The following is a 22,193-nucleotide window of genomic DNA, read 5'->3' on the forward strand; positions in this document are numbered from 1 at the left end:
AAGGAACCTGTTAGAAGGTGGAACGTATTGAACAAATCTAGAGAGTCAGTGGAGCCAGGAAAGGAAAGAAGATATGACTGGCCTTAGCACTTTCAATAAAATGTAGGTTCTTAAAAAACCAATGAATAAGACCAAGAAACCACAGTGGCCTAGTGAACTTCCAGCGTATAAGGCCAGGGACAGAGTGAATTGCCAGGGTGAAGTGGCCACAGAGATGGGGTGAATTTCTAGTTCACTTTGGCATAGTAGAGAATATCTGGAGAATCAGGAATACATCCTAGATGAGTGCATTTCAACTGTTACTATGTTGGACAATTCTCTAAGCCTTTAATTTGCAGCAAAGATGCTGAGCTACATTGGTAGAGGGAGTTTTCTTATCTAGAAATTCTCTACACTAATGAAACCAGAGGTCTGAGACCTATCTCCACATCCTACAAAGTAATGTTTAAATTAAAGGCCAACCACAACCTTCCATAGTACCTGTCCAAATATTTTCAGCTTAATAATAGTAATATCAATAATAGCTAGTATTCATGTAAAACTTTATAAGACTTGCAATGAACCTTATGAATATTATATGATTTTATCCTCATGACAATCCTGACAAGGGTTTCATTATTATTCCATTTTAAAATGAATAAACTGAAGCAGACATAAGTTAAATGTCTTGCCCATGGTCATTTGGCTAGTAAATATCTGATACTGGATTTGCCTCATATCTTCCTGGCTCCAGTTTTTCCACCGTGCCACTTATACGATCTCTACACTTTAGTCAAGCTCTCCTACCTGATTGTCCCCACTTACATAATTTTTATGTGCTTATGCCTTTGTTTAGACTGCTTTCTCTAACTGGCATGGCTTTCCTCCCTTTCTTCTAGGTGAATCTCTACTCCATTTTTTGAAGGGCAAATTAAGCATTACTTTCCTAACTTCCTTGATTTTTTTTGACCCGAAAAACAATATTTGGAAGATATTGTAATAATAATAGTAAATTGTTATAATTATTGATATTGTTTATTATGAGAGGAACCTAGAATCATAGATAGAGTGCTGGCCAAGCAGCAAGCAAGGGGTAAAGAAGTCAGGAAGAACCAGGTTCAAGGCCTGCCTCTGGCACATATTGACTGTAGGATCTAGAAAAAATCACAACATATAAGTGGCCCAGGGAACTTCTTTTTTTTTGTGAGGCGATCGGGGTTAAGTGACATGCCCAAGGTCACACAACTAGGAAGTGTTAAGTGTCTGAGGCTGGATTTGAACTCAGGTCCTCCTGACTCCAAGGCCAGAACTCTATTTACTCTGCCACCTAACTGCCCCCCAGGGAACTTTCTAGGAATCTAAATTACACAGAAGATACTTATCTTCATTTAGTAGAGGAAGTTCTCACCAGGGTCTCCCTGATGTCCCTGATTATGTCAAAAAGATATCACAGGTCAAAAAGATATCACACATGGGTATGTGTATGTATTTGTATACAAATACGTGTATGTGTACATATACAGAAATACATATGTGTGTATAAAATTTTTCTTCCTTTCTCTATGCAGTTATTTTATCTCTTATTGGATTTTAAACTTATTAATGGCAAGGAGTATTGAATCCTGACTGTAATTTCTAGGCACTCAACAAAAAGGACATGAATGAAAACACTTGGAAATGAACAATCCCTTCCTGTTCTGAAAATGTGAGTTGTCATTTTGCTCTAGACTACTCTTAACAACTTGATTTCTTCTCTCTGTGAGTACAGGTAAGCCATTGAACCTCTTTGTGCCTCCATTTCCTCCTGCTCTGCCCATTTCATGGGATTGTTGGGGAATCACATGACTTTTCTATCTCTAGAACTGGAAGGGACCTCCAAGGTCATTCAGTTCAACTATCTCACTTTACAGATGAAGAAACTGAGGGTAAGAAAGAGGAAGTGAATTGTCCAAAAGCACACAACTTGAAGGTAGCAGTCAGAATTTTCATTCACATTCTCCAACTATAATTCTAGTGTTCTTTTCCACTGTACCATGCCTGATATGTATGTGAAAAACCTTCAAGCCCCATATCATTTGCCTTGTTCCCCCTTTATCTACTCAATAAACTCCAGTGGCTCCCTATTGCCTCCAAGATCAAATACAAAATTTTCTGTTTGATCTTCAAAGTCTTTTATAACCTAGTTCCTGTCTATCTTTCTAATCTTCTTATACCTTACTTCCTGCCGTATTCTCTTTGATTCAGCACCAGGAATTTTCTCTGGTTGTTCCCCAAGCCTGGAATACTCTCTCCTTATCTCTGCCTTCTGGATTCCTATAAAACCCAACCAAAATTCTGTCTTGTACAGATTTTCCCAACCTGTCTTATTTCTAATGCCTTTCTTCTTTTAATTATTTCCTATTTATCCTTTATATAGCTTGCTTTGTATATGTTTATTTGTTTTTTCCCTCATTAGATTATGGGCTCTTGGAGGAATACCTTTTGCTTTTTTCTGTATCCCCAGTGCTCAGCAGCATATCAGGCACTTAATAGATCTTTATTTACTGAATGTTTGACTGACAAAGGTAGCGGTGGTATTGGTGTTAGTAAAAGGGCATAAGCAAAGGACATTTTGCATTCAATACACACAGGTACCCATATCCAACTATTTTACCTTGACAGACTAACTTCGGTTGTCAACAAAGCAGAATTATTGATCACAGAAAATTTCTACACCATGGCAGTGCACTCTGTGGAAAATAATAACAGTTGGGACAGGAGTAAGAAATCTGAGACCATCTTAAACAGAATGTTGCTTTTAGAAACATTAGAGCCAAAGGGATTTAGTATAGTGAAAACTGCTAAATTTTGAGAGGACCTGGCTTCATATCTCACTTCTTTTCTACTTATAGCTTGTTTGATAGCCTAAGTAAGTCTCTTAACCTCTCCTGTTCTCTGTTTCCTTCTCTATAAAATGAGAGGGGATAAATTGGATGATCACTAATGTCTCTCTCTATTGAATATCCTGTAATCCTACATATTTTGGACAAAGATTGGCTTTATTCTTTGTCTAAAGTTATAAGTTTGAAAGATAGGAAGTGCCAAACATCTGAAAAGTCTCTGTAGTGAAAGCTTTTGATTCCACACCTCTAATCATTAACTTGTTCCATTTTTGCTTCTGACAAGCAAAGCTCTCCCTACTCCTTTCCTCTCTCCAGATAAGATGCTATGCATGATTCAGGAAGATAGAGAAGAGTCCTTAGGGACTCACTCCCATGACAAGATATTTCCTTTTCTTGAGGTGTTTTCTTAAAGGGGAATAGATAGGGAGGGAGATTCATCTATTGTGAAGAAGTGTCATGCAATACAGAATTAAAGAAATGTAAGAGTGGGGAAGAAGTTGGCCAGCCAATGATATGAGAGAGGGAGTTGGACATCTTATGTGCTACATTGATATCCTTATAATGTCAGTAGAAAATGATAAGTCTCTTGATACTGAGTGGACTCCCATGGGGGACATTAAGGGAAAACAGAGACAAGAGTCATATAAGATGGGCAAGCTTGATTGGGCTATCATCCAAAGTGACTTTATTTCAGGCAGAGAGGCTTCCCCTTGGACAGGATACCCTCTCTGATGATCCATCTGAGTATTAGAGTGACATACTATGACTGCATTTAAGATTGAACAGTCTGGGCATCAGTATGTCTCCTCTCCTTCTGGCTCTGGCAAATGGCTCAGACAAATGCACTTTTCTCACACCTTTTTTACATGAGAAAGTAGGTATTATTCCACCTTTTTTAAGAAAAAGAGATTCCAAGAAGTACATCAATATGCCCAACATCAGAGAGCTACTGAGCATTGAATTAAGATTTGTACTCACATCTTCTAAATCATGCTGAGTTCAGTTATAAATGTATAGGTTCTTCAGGATTTGCTATGTATTCATCTGTTGTTTACATACTGAGATACAATTGGGAAACCTAATGGTAAACTTATTAAGGTAGTTTTCCATTTGTTCATTTGTTAAATGCCAAGCATAAAAATTGTGCAAATTCAAATGTGTGTAAAACCAGAGAAGGGAAGGTTGAAAGTGAAGGGATAGGAATAAGCCTTTATATCACTTATGATGTGCCAGGAACTATGCTATGCACTTTTCAAATATGATCTCACTTGATACTTATAACCCTGGGAGAGATGTGTTATTATTATCCCCATTTTATAGTTGAGGAAACTGAGACATACAGAGGTTAAGTGACTTGTCCAGGGTCACACAGCCAGCAAGTGACTGAGTTGATTTTGAACTTGTCTTCCTGACTACAGATTAAGCACTTTTATATACTGAGCCATGAGCTCTCACTAGGAATAGAAGTGAGAAATTAATAACAAACAAACAAACAAAAAGATGTAATGATATGACATATAAATGCTGAACTTTAAAGTGCTATCTGCTTGTATTTATTTATTTGGCTTTTCTTTTATTTTCAGTGACCATTACAATTTATGTTATCTTGAAATTCATCTCTGTGAGATATATGTCAGGTTTTTACCTCTTTTTCTGCCCCCTTTTCCTCCTGAGGGAAATTTAATAATAACAACACAGGATCCTGAAGAAATAGTGCTTAAAATCAATGATATTCTATTCATGAATAATATTAGGGATATGGGCATTCTATTTGAATTAAATTACAATCATACTAATAAGTACTGATTCTTTGGCTCTGCTATTTTAATCTCATGCATTGAACTTCTATTAAATTAAATTCATATAAAATGTATCATACAGTACATGTGTTTCCACATATTGTACTGTCAAGTCATATGTGTGTTGTAAGATGATTTTTAAAATTTTTGTTGTATTGTATCAATAAACAATATTAAAGAACCAGTGTTCAATTTATTTATATTTCCTGACTCAATTATTTTTATTTTTTCAATATGTCTTTATGTTTTAACCTTTATTATTTTTCTCTAAAAGTATCTCTTAAAAACTCTCTTCTTTTTCAGTTGCCTTTTCTGCCTTTGGTTCTACCACTTTCTCTAACTAATCTCATTACCCCTGAAATTTATTCATGATATTTCTCACATTTTATTGGTTCACTAAGGTCCCATTCAGCCTGCAGTATTTTCTAACCTCTGGAAACCATAGCCGTTTAGAAAAGAGAAAGGACCTAGATGTAAGCAGAGAAAAGCATTGGAGTAGGCAAGGAATTTAAGTGACATTAAAAAGCTTGTCCTTCACTGAGTGGGCAGGTAAGGATATATGCTCAATCCTATTGGATTAGATATATGAAAAGTACTAAATAAATTATACAAAGGAAGACAGCAGAAAGAAGTAAGAACTGAGAGTTTGACAGAGAGCAGACAAAATGATGTTAAAAATCTGACACAAGAAGTTTTTTTTTTTAATGGAATCATTTAATAAAGGACTAACAGGTACCAAAAGGAACTTCATTTTAGCAAATGAAAGTGCAAAAATTGATGATTATTCTTACAATAGTCATCAGATCAATTCAACAGGTTATCTCTTAAATGACCATCATGTCCTTTTTTTAAATTTTTTTTTATTTTTAACTTGTGGAACAAAACAAACATTTCTATAACAATAATAATAATAGTAATAATAATAATACAATTGCACATGAAACTGCAAATTTATTATGCAAAACTTGCTATTCCTTTTAAATATGTAATAAAGTTAGCATGTTCATTTCTTTTTTTTTCTTCCCTCCCCTTCACTCTAGAGATTGCTGCCATTAGGCACAAATGTGTGTGTGTGTGTGTGTGTGTGTGTGTGTGTTAAATCATTCTATACATCTTGCCATTTATTAGTATTTTCTCTGGATGAAGATAGCATCTTCCTTCATATGCCTTTGAAGTTAATTTGTTTGTTCATAATAGTCAAGATCACCTATTCACTCAAAGTTGTTCAGTACCTAGCTAATCAATGGGAATACAAAGTAAAAAATGAAACAGCCTCCATCCTCAAAGAGCTTATATCAAATTAGAGAAATAAAATGTGAACAGTGACAAATGAATACAAACTGTACTTAAAATGAGTAAAAAATAATTTGATGGGAGCATTAAAAATGGAAACAAAAGTATCAGATGGTATCTTTGCAAAATTTGACCATGTGTTAGGGCAAGAAACCTCCAAAACAGATTCAGAAAAGCAAAATATTAAATGTATCATTTATGGATTAAAATTAAATCAACTTATTAAAAAATTATCACTAACTGATTAAAGATAGAATAACAGTTCTATAGACTAGGTTGGTCAAAAAGAAAATTATAGAGAAATTAAAAATTTTCAATTAAAATAATGATAATAGTGAGACAATATGCCATAATTTTGTTAATACAGCCAGTGCAGTTCTTGTTGGAAAATTTGTATCTTGAAACACCTACATAAATCAAGGAGAGAAAGAACATATTAGTGAATTGGAGGGGCACATGTAAAAAAATCCTAGAAAAAAAAAATTAAAATTAAAACCCTAATTACACAGGAGAATCATAATTGCATAAAAAAGATTGAGTTTATAAATAAAACTATTAGTTTGTTTTATGGAAACAACAATAACATTGTTAAAACACTAATTAGTCTGATTTTAAAAGAAAGAAAAAACAAATTACTAGTGTAAAAAATATAAAAGGTAGATTAACAGCAAATGAAAAACAATAAAAGAAATTATTTGAAACTGTAATATGTTCCAAATGTGTTAATATGGTTCTATGCTATATTTTGCCCAATTATATGCTAATTAAACTGATAACCTCATTGATATAAATAAATATTCACAAAAATATAAAATGTCCATATTTAAAGAATAAGAAATAGAGGACTTAAATAACACAACTCAGGGGAAAAGATTCCTAATGAAAACAAGAAAGAACAGAGACATTTAAAAGTAAAGTTTATTAAACTTTCAAAATAATTAGTAATATTACATAAATGATTTAGAAAAATAGGAAAATAATTAGTGCTTTCAAATTCATTTGATACAAATATTATTTTGATACCTATAGCAGCAAGAGTTAAAATACAGATGGGAAAATATAGATCAATGTAGACCCTAATGAACATTGATACAAAAAAACCCCACAAATATTAGCAAAGAGAACAATACAGAATATGACAAATACTATATACAATGATCAGCTTGCCAAGTTTGGTTCTGTGTTACAGAAAGTATCAACTTAATAGATTGTGTTAATAGCAAGAACTATGATTATCATGTGATTATGTCAATAGAGGCAGGAAAAAAAACTTTTGATTAGATACAACACTCATGTCTGTTAGAAACACTGGAAAGCTTAGCAATAAACAGATTCTTCTTTAATATTACAGGCAGTATTTATATAAAACCAAAAGCCAGAATTATATAGAATGGAGACAACCTAAGGAGCTTTTCAATAAGATTGTTATAAAATAAGGATAGTTTTTATCACCACAACTATTTGTTCTATTGCTAGAGATCCTAGCTATGGAAATAAGACAAAAAAAGAAATTGAAATAATGATCATGGTCAAAGAGGAAATACAGTTGACACCTTTGGTAGATCATTTACTTAGAGAACAAAGACTCTCCAGAGAGAGTTAAAAAAAAATGGAAACAAAACCGGGAAAGTAAAAGGATATCCATCATTTGAGAAATAAATCATAGTTTATGGATATAATGAAGTTATTATTCTTCACTAAGGAAAGGGGATTGCTGCAGAGAAAACTGAAACTTGCGTGCACTGATGCATAGTGAAGTATACAGTCAATATAATAATCTATATGATAACAACAGAATTGTAAAGATAAATAACTTTGGGAGATTTATAAACTTTGATCAGATAAATAACTAACAAAGATTGGAGAAGACCACTGAAGAAGCATGATGCTCTCACTGCCTGAAATAGAAGTGATAGAGCAGTTTGAGACATTTTGTTTTTGGACTTAGCCAATGTCATGTAACATATCCATCCTAATAGATGCTCTTTCCTTCCTTCTTTCCTTCTGTCCTTCCATCCTTTCCTCCCTTGCTCCCTTCCTTCCTCCCTCCCTTCCTCCCTTCCTTCCTTCCTTCCTTCCTTCCTTCCTTCCTTCCTTCCTTCCTTCCTTCCATGTCTTCCCACTTTTTTATTCCTGGTCATATACGCCCTTGATGATTTTGTTTATCCTAGTTCCCATGTGCAAATTTGTAACGTATTACTCTTAGTTATAATTGTGATATTAGAGATACTATCAACAGTTCTGAAAAGAAAACAGGAATCATAGAAATAAACATAACAAAAAATAAGAAAAAAGGTCAATTAGGAAATCTTATTGATTTAAAAAAATACACAACAAAAAAGGCAATACTCACAACAAATTCAGCTTAATAGTTGATAAGAAAATTTTACTTCACATAATAAAATCCACTTTACAAAGATCCTTATGTCTTTAAGCTAATGCTATAAACAAAAATGATTGATCCAATTCACAAATGGACAAAGTTTAATTATTCTGTTTATTTTTAAAATTGTGTATATATATATATATATATATGTATGCATAATTACATGATTATATGATTATGTATACATATAATTCAGTAATTAGCCAAAAAACCAGTAATGCAGTAAAAAAAAAAAAGGACATAGAAAGATGGTTAGAAATCATGTGTTTGAGAACTGTGCACTATGAGACCATGACATTTCTGCAGAGTCTACGGTCACTTTCATCATCTCCCTTGCTTACTCTCATCAAAATAACTCTTTGACCTTGGTTTTTTTTTTTTTTTTTGGTCTGTAAAATGAGATTTCACTATATACTGTCCAAATCTTCTTCCAACTTCAAAATTTTATGCTTGTATTATCAATATTGAGTAAATAATGGGACACGACTTATTTTCTCCTCTCCCAATGTAAAGACTTTTCCCTAAATGTCATAATAAAAATAGTAGCAAAATATCTCCACTATGAACTTCAGCACTTTCTTTGTTTCCATTTATTTATTTATTTTTAGATTTCAACATTCACTTCCACAATATTTTGAATTATCTAAATTTTCTCCCCATCTCATCCCTCCCCCAACCCCAAGATGGCATGCATTCTGAATACTCCTTCTCCTAACCAGCCCTCCCTTCTCTTCTCACCCCCTTCTCTTATCCCCTTCCTCTTCTATTTTCCTATAGGGCAGGATAGATGTCTATACCCCATTGCCTGTATATATTTCCCAGTTGCACGTGAAAACAATTTTTTAACATTTGTTTTTTAAAACTTTGGGTTCCAAATTTTCTCCCTTCCTCCCTTCCCATCCACCCCCATCAAGAAGGCAAGCAACTCTATAAAGGTTATACATGTGTAGTCATGCAAAACACTTTCATAGTAGTCATGTTGTGAAAAACTAAGTATATTTATCTTCATCCTATCCCACTCTCCATTTATTCTATTCTCTCTTTTGACTCTGTCCCTCTTCAGAAGTGTTTGCTTCTGATTATCCCCTACCCCAGTCTGCTCTCTCATCTATAATCCCTCCCTCGGCTCTCTTATCCCCTTCTCCCCTATTTTCCAATAGGGTAAGATAGCTTTCCATACCCAATAGGGTGTGTATGTTATTCCTTCCTTAAGCCAAATCCGACGAGAAGATTCAATCATTCCCTCTCACCTTCCCCCACTTCCCTTCCACCATACCAGTCTTTTCTTGTGTTTTATGTGAGATAATTTACCTCATTCTACCTCTCCCTTTCTCCTTTTCCCAGTGTAATTCTTTCTCATCCCTTAATATTATTCTCCAGATATCACCCATTCATCTTCAACTCACCTTGTGCCAACTATCAATCAATCTATCTATACAACTATTTTTTTCCCTCCAACTACCCTAATACTGACAAAAGTCTCATGAGTTACAAATATCATCTTTCCATGTAGGAATGTAAAAGGTTCAATCTTAATAAGTCCCTTATGATTTCTCTTTCCTGTTTACCTCTTTATGCTTCTTTTGAGTCTTGTATTTGAAAGTCAAATTTTCTATTTATCTCTGGTCTTTTCATCAAGAATGGTTGAAAGTCCTCTATTTCAATGAATATCCATTTTTCCCCTGAAGGATTATACTCAGTTTTGCTGGGTAAGTGATCCTTGGTTTTAATCATAGCTCCCTTAACCTGTTGAATATCATATTCTAAGCCCTCAGATCCCTTAGTGTAGAAGCTGCAAAATCTTGTGTTATCCTGACTGTGTTTCCACAATACTTGAATTGTTTCTTTCTGGCTGCTTGCAATATTTTCTCCTTAACCTGGGAACTCTGGAATTTGGCTACAATATTCCTTGGAGTTTTCTTTTGGGGATCTCTTTCAGGAGGTGATTGGTAGATTTTTTCCATTTCTATTTTACCCTCTGGTTCTAGTATATCAGGGAAGTTTTCCTTAATCATTTCTTGAAAGATGATGTCTAAGCTCTTTTTTTGATCAGGGTTTTCAGGTAGTTCAATAATTTTAAAATTATCTCTCTTGAATCTATTTTCCAGGTCAGTTGTTTTTCCAATGAGATATTTCACATTGTCCTCTATTTTTTTTCATTCTTTTGGTTTTGTTTTACAATGTCTTGATTTTTCATAAATTCGCTAGCTTCCAATTGCTCTATTCTAATTTTTAAGGAAGTATTTTCTTCAGTAAGCTTTTGGACCTCCTTTTCTATTTGACCAGTTCTGCTTTTTAAAGCATTCTTCTCCTCATTGGTTTTTTGGACCTCTTTTGCCATTTGTGTTTAGGCTATTTTTTAAGACGTTATTTTCTTGGGTATTTTTTTGGCTTTCCTTTGGTAAACTGTTGACTAGTTTTTCATGATTTTCTTGCATCACTCACATTCCTCTTCCCAGTTTTTCCTCTACTTCTCTTACTTGCTTCTCAAAATCTAATTTGAGCTCTCCTATTGCTTGGGACTAATTCATATTTTTCTTGGAAGTTTTGGATGTAGGAGCTTTGACTTTGTTGTCTTCTTCTGGTTGTATGTTTTGATATTCTTTATTACCAAAGGAAGATTCTATGATCTGACTTTTTTTTTGTGCAGTTTGCTTATGATCCCAGAGAATTACTTGAGTTATAAACTCTTTGTTAAGGTAGGGGTCTGCTTCCAGTGCATAGAATGTACCATCCCAAGCTTCAGGAGTTTTGTGCAGCTGTTTTCAGAGATACTTCTAGGGATCTATAAGTGTTCAGTTGTTCCAAGGTGGTATGATCAAGGGCTAGGTGTTTATTCCTTTCCTGGACTGTGCTCTGGTCTGTGAGTGACCACAAACACTGTTTTCTGCCTTGGAACTGTGAGAAGGACTCCCTTTCCACCAAGGCACAAGCTCCACCACACCAGCACTCCTTCTCACCCCAGGACCACCACCTAGAACTGTGACCCAGATCCAAGCACAGCCAAAACAGGAGAATCCTGCCTCAGCACTAGTAAAGAAATCCCTGCAGTCCCCTTCTGATCAGCTACTCAATTCCCCCTCAATCAGTGGGCTAGAAGTTCTGGAAGCAGCCACCACCCTGGGGCCATGTGCAGGAACTGGGACTGGGACTGGGACTGGGACTGGGACTGAGCTTCTCTCTCACCAAAGTCACAGACTTTTCCTACTGACCTGACCTTCTAAGTTGTCTTTGGTATTCTTGGTTTGAGAAGTCTGGAAACCACCACAGCTTCCCATGATTCAGTCCTCTGAGGGTTGCTTCAGGTTTGCTGAGGCCTGTTTTGCCTGCACACCTATGCTGAACTGCATTTCTCTCCCAGTCCAGAGCAATAGACCTTTCTAATCAAACATCCAGGTTGTCTTGGACTGTAAATTTGTTTCATTCTGTCTTTTTGTGGTTTCTGCTGCTCTACAATTTGTTTATAGCCAGTTTTTACAGGTATTTGGAGGGGTTTGGGGGAGAGCTCAAACAAGTCACTGCTTTTACTCAGCCATCTTCAAAAATAATTTCTTAATTGAAAAATAAATTATTATTATTTTTTTAAATGAGAGGATAAATTCAGTTCATGAAACTCCCTCTACCAAATGTAGGTTGGTCACTTTTCTGTAATTTAATGATTTAGGTATTTGCTTGTACTAAAGAGGGTAAGTAATTTGCCCTAACATTATATATTTGTTTCTCTAAGATTTTTTGAAGTCCATCTACAAACTCTTCTCCTTGGCTTTTTAAATGATTCACAACTAGGCACTAGCCTACCTTGTTAGGTTTATTTCACATGGTATTATTTAATGTGATCTACATTTTAGTCAAATGGCCCTATTTGCTGGTCCTCATTTATGACATGCTTTCTCTATGCTTCAAGCTTTCAGATAGGCAGTCCTCTATTCTTGGAATGCACTTCTTTACTTCTTACTCTTGGAATTCCTAGTTTCCTTCAAGTTCAGTTCAAGTCTACCTACTTGAGGACTATCCTCACTCTCTCTATAGTTATTATCTCCTACCCTGCCCCAAATTTGCAGTTTTTCAGTCATTTTCCAGTCATGTGACTCCGAAATTTTCTTGGTACAGATACTGAAGTGGTCTGGAATTTCATTCTCTACCTCATTTTATAGATAAGGAAATTGAAGTAAACAGGGTTAAGTGACTTGACCAGAGAGACACACCTGGTAAATATATGAAACCAGATATGTTTTCCTGACTCCAAGCCTAGCACTATATCCACTGAGCCACCTAGTTGTCCAAAATGACTTTGTAGTTATTTTGCACATATTTTGTATTTACTATTTTTATTCATGTAATACTACGCTAAGAAAATGAAAGAGGGTAGGGATATTTTGTTTGTTTTTGTACACTTGATGCTGAAAACAGTGCCCAACATGGTGTGGATACTTCATAAGTTTTTTTTTGATTGATTAAATCAATGAATAACTTTTGGACAGATCCTTTATGTCTTAGGAAACTGAACCCTAGAAAAGCTAATTTGCTAAAGTCATACATCTAGTAATTTGTAGAGCTTGAATCTGAACTCATATCCTCTGACTCAAAATCCTATCTACCCAAAATCATTGTAATGTGATATCTCAGAGAAATTGTCAGAAATTTTAAAAATCCACATTTTCTCTTATTCATGTTACTGAAATAGCTAAAAACTCTTGAGTGAAATAAAGCTTCACGGAATCATATTGTTCATGCTCTTAGCACTAAACAGTTAAGACACATAATTATCTATCCTAGCATTAAATCACTCCAGAAAGGAGAAATTCCATAACTTTTATGAAAGTAGTCTTTCTTTGTAGCCTGATTCAGTACATAATCACCTTTAAATCCTAGAAACTCTTCATTATTAAAAACCAAACTCTCTTCTTCATAGGATCACAGATTTAGAGCTAGAAAAGACCTCAGAGACTCTCAAATTCAAACCCATAAGTTTACACATGAGGGAAATAAGGCCTAGAGAGTGTAAGTCACTTGCCCAAGATCATACAAATAATAATTGGCAGAGTTTGGAGATGAAACCAGGTCCTCTGATACCAATCTCTCACTCTCACTCCTGCAGTGCTAAGCCCAAAATGAAGAGGAAAAGATGGTCAGTATCTTCTTAATAACATTTCATGCAATTACAATCATTATACTTAAAGCTTAGCTTTCTTTTTGGGCAATCTGAATGTTAGCTTATCAGCTCACATATTCCTTTATACACTTGAGATTATGGTTTTAATAAAGAGCAAGCTTGGAAGCTCAAATGGAAACAAAATTAATTATAAATCATTAGGAATTAATAATATAAAATGAGGAGTAGGAAGACATTGAAATGAATAAAATTAATAATTTGAACTTTAATTATCATTATTAAATTTCACAATGAAGGTTGGCTACCAGGTGATTTTTTTTTAACACATTGACTCATAAAGACCATCCACTAAGCTTGGAGCTATGTCAGTGAAGGAAGTGTACAAAACAATTTAACCAAGTTTCTTTTCAAGTATTAAGGGATTAAAATGAATTGTAAAAAATGTGAGAAGCAGCACTTACAGTGGTGACTGGTCAGAGTCAGGCTTTGAAATTCTAAAGCTTTCCATTCAGATCTCAGTTCCAATGACTAGTGGTTGAGAGATCCTGAACAAGCCACTGAGCAAGCTTCTGTGTAACTCCATAAGACAGTAAGTTACATTCATTCATTCTTGATTTGCTTCATCAGTTGGGTGACTATCCTCACTGGGATACAAAAAGTGACATTATAGGTCTGAAAAACGTTCTGCCTATGAGATGACTAGTAGTAGCTAGAAAAGTGGTTTGTGACTATGTTGATTCATTTTCTATCCCTGGAATGGGCAGGGGGTTGAGGGAAGAGTTGTCATAGAACCCATCCTGTTTGCCACTTTACATAACATAACATAAATTACTCACTATCATATATTATGTATTTTAACTATATCATATTATGTTTGTGTGTTTATTTTGTTTTCTTATTTTTCCAGCCTATTTCTTGCCTTTTAACTTTATGTTAAAGTTGGGCACTGCTCCTGGGGCAGAGGGAGCAATGTCACAAGGTCCAGGCCTTTCTGGCTGAATGCACAATGTCTTAAGCTTCAGGGGTTTTTTGTTGTTTTGAAGCCAGTGCTGGCAAAAATGAACCTGTGTTCAACAACCCCACCACCCCACCCCCATAACCAGAAAGTTCCTAAAGTTGCCACTACAAACAATGCAGCTGCTTCTAAGACTCATTGGCACAGCCTGTGCTGTATGTTCTGGCCTGCACTCCAGGATCAACTATCACCTCAGGGAGACAGACCCTTTTTACTGATTAGCTGTTTTGGCCTGGAACATTATTACACCTGAACTTTCATTGGTTCTTCCACACCAGAATTTGATTTGTGGTATAATTTTATAGTTGTTTGGAGTGAAATTTGGGAGGGTTCTCCTGAGTGCTTCTCTGCTCTGCCATCTTGGCTCCTGTTTCTCCCAGCATTTAAATACTTTAACTTGAGCTAAACCAGGTGGTGAGTAGGTGACAGGTTTTAAACCCATTGATTAGTTAGGGTAATGCCTACCCCAAGTATGTGAAGACTTATCCTGGAAGAATGGGCAGACCGGAAGAATTTGTTCCAATGGTCATGAAGGCAGCTGAAGCAAGTACCACGGAGTGCTTAGAGCTTGATAAGACATCAAAGACAGTAAAGTTATCGTCAGCATCCTGGGCTATTGTCAATCATCCTGACTTTTTTCTTGCCACTGAACTTTGATAACTCTGGAAGAGAAAGTGAGACTGATGATTTGCACAACTCCACCTCAATATCCAATTCATGGGCCAGTCAAGACAGCACACATTTGTGATGTCTTTGGTCTTCTTTGAAAATTAAGGTGGAAGTGGAGCCAAGATGGAGTATAGAAGCCATGAAGTTGTTTGAACTCTCCCTAGTTTCCCTAGGAAACAATAATAAATCAAGCCTCTAAATGGATTCTAGAGCAATAGAACCCACAAAAAGATGGAATGAAACAACTTTCCAGCTTAAGATAACTTACTATTTCAAAAAAGGTCTGTCTCACTTGGGTAAAAATGGAGTACAGCCCAGTACAGACAGTGTCTGGGCAAGCCAGTGGTAGGGTTTTAGTCACAGCACAGATAAGCAACTGAGGCCCCTAGCTCTTGACTCAGCAGGCTAGTGGCACAGCAGGCCAACTGTGAGGACTCTAGCCCCAGCACAGAAGGCAAACTGCCAGCCCTAGAACACCAGCCCAATAGGAGCTATTAGACTGGGCCACCCCAGCACAGTGGGCAAGCCACCAGAACCTGAGGCCCTGGCCCAGAAAGCCTGTGAAAAGGCTCCTGGCCTTCAGCACAAGAAGCTTGGGACAAGAAGCTTGCCCCTGGTGCAGAGTTCAACTTCAAAAATATGAAGAAAAAACAAAGAGTCCTAGCCATAGAAAGCTACCATGGTGACAGGGAAGATCAAAAGACAAACTCAGAAGAGGACAACAATGTCAAAATGTCTTCATGTGAAGCCTCAAATGGGAATATGATTTGATCTCAATCTCAAAAATTCCTCTTGAAAGAGCTTAAAAAATTTTTAAAAATAAAATTAGAGGGGTATAAGAAAAATTGGGAAAAGAAATGAAAGTTATACAGGAGAATTATGAAAAAAAAGTCAACACCTTGGAAAAGAAGCACAAGAACTCACTGAAGAAAATAACTTCTTAAAAAATAGAAATGTCAAATGGGAAAATAAAATCCACTGAAGAAAACAACTCTTTTAAAAGTAAAATTGGCCAAATGGAAAAGGAGGTACAAAAGCTAACTGAAGAAAATAATTCCTTTAAAATTAGAATTGGGCAAGTGGAAGCTAATGAAACTATGAAAAAAGGATCAGTCAAACAAAATCAAAAGGATGGAAAAAAAGAAGAAAATGTAAAATACCTAATTAGAAAAACAACTGACCTGGAAAATAGATCCTGAAGAGATAATTTAACAATTGTTGGTTTATCTAAAAGACATAAAAAATAAATCCTGGACACCATCTTTCTAGAAATTATTAAGAAAAACTACTCTGATATCCTAGAACCAGAGGGTAAAATAAAAATTGAAAGAATCCACCAATCACCTCTTGAAAGAGATCTCAGAATGAAAACTCCAAGGAATATTGTAGCTAAAATCCAGAATTATCAGGTCAAGGATAAAATATTGTAAGTAGCCAGAAAGAAACAATTCAGATAGCAAGGAGCCACAGTCAGGATTACATGGGACTTAGCAGCTTCTACATTAAAGGATCAGAGGACTTGGAATATGATATTGTGGAAGGCAAAGGAGCTTGGATTACAACCAAAAATGAAATACCCAGGAAAATTGAGCATAATCTTTCAGGGGAAAAGATGAAAATTCAATGAAATAGGGGCCTTTCAGATTTCCAGATAAAAATACCAGAGCTGAACAAAAAATTCAGTTTTCACATATAAAGGAAGCATAAAAACATAGAGAAGAAAAAAATTTCTATTCAATAATTTTAAACTGTTTACATTCCTACATAGGAAGATGATACTTTAACTCTTGAGAACTGTATCTCTATTAGGACAGTTAGAAGAAGTATACATAGACAGAAGATATGGGTATATGTTGACTTTCAGTCTGTGAATAGTCTGAGCTGCCCCACTGGGGACCCAAATAGCCAGTTTCAATTAGCCAATGTATCTCCTTCCTTCCTTCCTTCCTTGCTTCCTTCCTTTCTTCTTTCTTTCCTTCTTTCCTTCCTTCTTTCTTTCCTTTTGTCCCTCCCTCCTTCTCTCCCTCCTTCCTCTCCCTCTGTCCATACCCTTAGGACCTGTGGGTGCTCTGCCCAAAGGAATATAAATTTTGATTGCTGAAACCCAAGAAATCTTGGGGTTTAACTAGATTTCTTTCTTAAAGACCATGCCTTAAGCCCAGTTCAGGATGACTTTCATTGATTGGCCAACAATAGGTCCCAGCCCAAGCCCCACTTAGTGGTCCTTTTTGAGCCCTGATAACTCCCAATGAATGTAAATAGAAATTGTTTCTGTTTTAGTGAGAAACAATGAAGGTCTTCCCCTCCCAGGTTTTTTTAAATTAGTTAAAAGGGGTCATTCCTTGGTTCTTTTCTTACCTAGCCTTAATCTCTGAATGGATTTTGCTTTAGTCAAAGTGAGAACTTGGAAAGACTTTACTTTAAAAAGGTTAAAGACTCCCATTTCATCAGGGACTATCTCTAGTCATCTTGATCTATATCTTGCCACTGGACATAAACAGTTCTGGAAGATAAATTGAGGCTGGTGACTTTGCACAGCTCTCCCTCACTTAAATACAATTCACTTGCAAGTCATGACATCATCTTCCTGATGCCATGGTCCTCTTTAAGAATAAAGGACAAACAACAACAACAGCTAGATATTGAAGAGAGAACAGGGGATGGGATCAAGGTCACAAGCAGAAGGACTACTGTTGGAAAGCAGAAGGGATATTTTCATCTTTGAAACTAGAGCAAAGGAGATTATGAAAAGGAAATTCATTGTAAAAGAGGTTAACTTTTGAGGTACCACTTGCTTCCTTTTTTTCATCAAATAGATTGTGGGGAAGGGATCAAAGAGAAAAAAATTCCATCATCTTGTGTAACAGCAAAATAAAACAAAACAATGAACAATAAGAAAAGGCTCCAATAACATCTAAGAGCTTAGGAAAATGGGAGTGGTTCAAGTGTTTCAAGTGGAGAGGTCTCTGCTCATTTATGCTTCTTTTCTCAGAGTTAGAGGTAGAAAGAACCCCACTTTTCACCCCTGACTAATGCCCAATCCCTTATTCCTTATTGGAGTCAAGCTAGCATGTGATTCTCTGCTGTCTTGGTTTCCTCTCTTCCCACAAGCCTGGTTCAGTTTGACTTCAGGGATAGAACCCAGACACTTAAGGAATGTTGATTAAACTTTCCAAACTAATAAGTAAGTCCTGGGGGGCAGCTGGATGGCTCAATAGATAGAGCACTGAGCCTGGAGTCAGGAAGACCTGAGTTCAAATCCAGTCTCAGACATTTACTATCTGTGTGACCCTGGGCAAGTCACTTAATGCTGTTTGTTTCAATTTCTTCATCTATAAAATGAGCCAGAAAAGGAAATGGTAAACCATTCCAATATTCTTGCCAAGAAGACATCAAAAAGGCTCACAAAGAATTGAACATAACTGAAATGACTGAACAATAATAAGAAGTAAATCCTGAATCCCTTGGCCCCTATGGACAAGGGCAAAATACTGACAACTTTCAGAAAAGAAAGTGGCCCTCCTATTAGTCTCTCCTTTCTGTTCCAGTGAACTATAGCCCTTATGACACCATTTTTTTTCCCCAGTTCATATTATTGAGCCCTACATGGATCTAGGGAGGTTCTCTTTCAATGTGTATTCTGCTCACCTTTTAGGGTCCTTTCTCCTTTCTCAGTCTTCCTCAAATACTGCACATATTCCTTGGAGAACTCCCAAACCCAAATCAATTCTGCCTTGAGCTCAAAGGTTGAAATAGTCCCAATTTCTTATCAGGTCTAAGAGGGGAATTCTTGTCTCTCTGAACTATAAAGTACAGAATACCAATCCATTCACAAATCCTGATTACAACTGCATTTGGAGTTTACAATTTTAAAGAGGTACCTAGAACATTAAAGGGTGAACTGACCAGCTTAGGGTCATTTAGCCTGTATGTGTCAAATGTGGGGATAGAAGCCAGGTCTCAAAGTCACATACAAAAATAAACACAATGTAATTGTGGTATCCTCCATTCTTTCATCTCTCTTAAAATTCATTCATCTAAAGTCCTCAGAAATGTGTTGCCTCTGGCATAGATCTCCTCAATATTTAACTGGTCTAGTCTAGCTACTCTTCTCCATTTGTTTTCTTCAGTGTTATTTCAATTTTCTCAATCAATACACCAGCTACTGGGATCTATGGTCATTGATAGGATAAAAGGGTTTGTGATAGGTATTGTTATAAGTAAGTCATTACAACTTTTGTTCTATTCATTGTTATCCTTCAAGTTTCATATTTAACTTTCCTGGGGATGCCTTCATTTAATAGGGTCTTTTTCTAAGATTTATGTAAAAGTTTCATCCCTCCTTCTTTTTGACATTTGATGAAGTAATACTACTCACCATTTCCCATTATCATCTTCCACAAAATTTCACAAATTAGTTTATGTTTGAAACTGTTGTTTCCTTTGGCTGCTCTATTTCTCCATTTCAGAAGTAGATCAGATTATTTTTGACTGATATTTTTTTTTATACTTTTTAATGTTTTATTTGACAGTTGATTAACATGGGTTAAGCTTCCTTAGGAAATGATAATAATCTGTGACAAATACCTTTTCTTTTATCCAGCAGCTTGTTTAAACAGGTCAGGTTGAATTTGTCTCAATTACATAGCACATTTCCCTCCTTTTTTTCCCAGGTTGGTATTGATAGTAATCATTTTTTTAAAGTTATATGGTTTGACTGTATACTGACTACCAATTCAGAAATTATCAGAATGGACCAGCAATTCACAGAAAGTCACACAAAAGGAAAAAAAAAGGTAAAGACAACACCCATTTTCTCAGATATATTTAAATAAATAAGATGTATATAAACCATGGATCACAATGAGTTTTCCAATGAAGGATAGTTGACTATTGGTCCAGTATATTATAGCTGGAATATGTGTCAGTGTATACTCCTGTAGGCTGTATATATTTCTTTCATGTTTGCCACCTTCCTAATTCAGAATTCAGCCCTTGCAATTCACCCTCCATCAACACCACTTTATTGAAATTATACTCTTAAATGTTGCCACTGGCCTCTTAATTCCAAAATTCTACAATATTCTTTGAATTCTCATCCTTCTTGACCTCTCCGAAGATTTGACATTGTTGATATCTTCCACATACTTCCTATGTTCTAAGCTTTTTGCTTCAGAGATGTAATAGTCTTGTGGTTCTTCATTCACTCATTCATCCTTGCATATATTACTACTAATAATGACAATAGTTTCCATTGATATAGTGCTTTCAAAATTTTCCATTTATGTAATTCTCATAACAGTCCTGTGACATGAATGGTACTTTGATCCCCATTTAACAAATTGAAAAATTGAGGCTCATAGCAGGTAAGCAATTTGCCATAAGACTTAGAAATCATAAGTGATGAATATGAATATGAAGCAAGGTCTTTCCTGCTTCCAGGTTAAGCATTCTTTCCACTATAACATTCTGTCATATTAAGTATCTTCTACATGACATGAAAGGCACAGTTAGGTGGCACAATAGATAGAATGCTAGGCCTAGAGTCAGGAAAACTCATCTTCCTGAGTTCAAATCTGGCCTCAGACACTTACTAGCCATATAATCCTGGGCAAGTCACTTAACCCTGTTTGTCTCAGTTTCTTCACCTGTAAAAGGAGCTAGAGAAGAAAACAACAAACCACTTTAATACCTTTGCCAAGAAAACCTCCAAATAGGCTCACAAAGATTTAGGCATGACAGAAAAACAACTGAACAACAAATGTGCAATGAGCATGATAGGCATGGAAGAAAACACAATCATAAATAAGACATGTTTGATTTGCTCAGGGAACCCATGATCTAGTTTCTTCTACTAGTAGAAGATCTAGTAGAGGAAACACAGTACACAAACATACACACACATAAAAAAAAAAAACACCCAAAATAATAACATTAATTTTCTATTTTAAGGATTCTAGTTTTTTTTCAGAATAATCCTGAGAAATAGGTAGTGTAAATATTGTCCCTATTCTATAGGTGCAGAAACTAAGATTATGGTATGTTAGGGGACTTTTCTATGCTTATACAACTGGTAAAACTCCAAGATAGGATTTGGGACCACATATATAAACTTATTATAAACTTTTTCCTCTAAATCATCCTCCCTTTATGAATAAAAGCATTACAGGAAAAATTTTCCAAAGTTTAAGAAGAGAAAAAGATCATTTACAACTGAAAGAATGAGAGAAGGCTTCATGGAGGAAGTGGTATTCAAAATAAGTACATGGATGGGAACAGGTAAGGGACATAGACAAAATATGAACAGGCAGTTTTCAGAGAAAGTAATCAAAGCTATCTATTGTCATATAAAAAAAACCCACCTAGATAACTATTGATTAGAGAAATGCAAATTAAAACAACTCTGAGCTACTAATCACACACCTATCAGATTGGCTAATATGAGAGAAAAGGAAAGTGACAAATGTTGGAGAGGATGTGGGAAAATTAAAACACTAATGCACTATTGGTGAAATTGTACACTGATTCAGCCATTCTGGAGAACAATTTGGAACTATGCCCAAAGGGCCATGAAACTATCCATACCCTTTGACCAAGCAATACCACTACAAGCTCTGCATCCTAAAGAGATGATTTAAAAAAAAAAGAAAAGAAAAAGGACCTGTATGTACAAAATTTATAGCAGCTCTATTAGTGGTGGCAAAGAATTGGAAATTGAAGGGATGGCCATCAGTCATGGAATGGCTGAACAATTTGTATATGATTGTGATGGAATACTATTGTGCTTTAAGCAATAATGAAAAGGACGCTCTCAGGAAAAACCTAGAAAGACTTGCATAAACTGATGCAAAGTGAAATGAGCTGATTCAGAAGAACATTGTACACAGTAACAGCAATATCATATGATGATCTACTGTGAATAATTTAGCTATTCTCAGCAATATAATGATCCATGGCAATTCGGAAAGACTTATGATAAAAGGTGCTTTTCACCTCCAGAAAAACAACAACAACAACAACAACAACAACAACAACAACAACAACAACAACAACAACA

The sequence above is a fragment of the Vombatus ursinus genome, unplaced genomic scaffold (genome assembly GCF_900497805.2).
Source record: "Vombatus ursinus unplaced genomic scaffold, bare-nosed wombat genome assembly UNPS02014812.1, whole genome shotgun sequence".
Taxonomy (NCBI): domain Eukaryota; kingdom Metazoa; phylum Chordata; class Mammalia; order Diprotodontia; family Vombatidae; genus Vombatus; species Vombatus ursinus.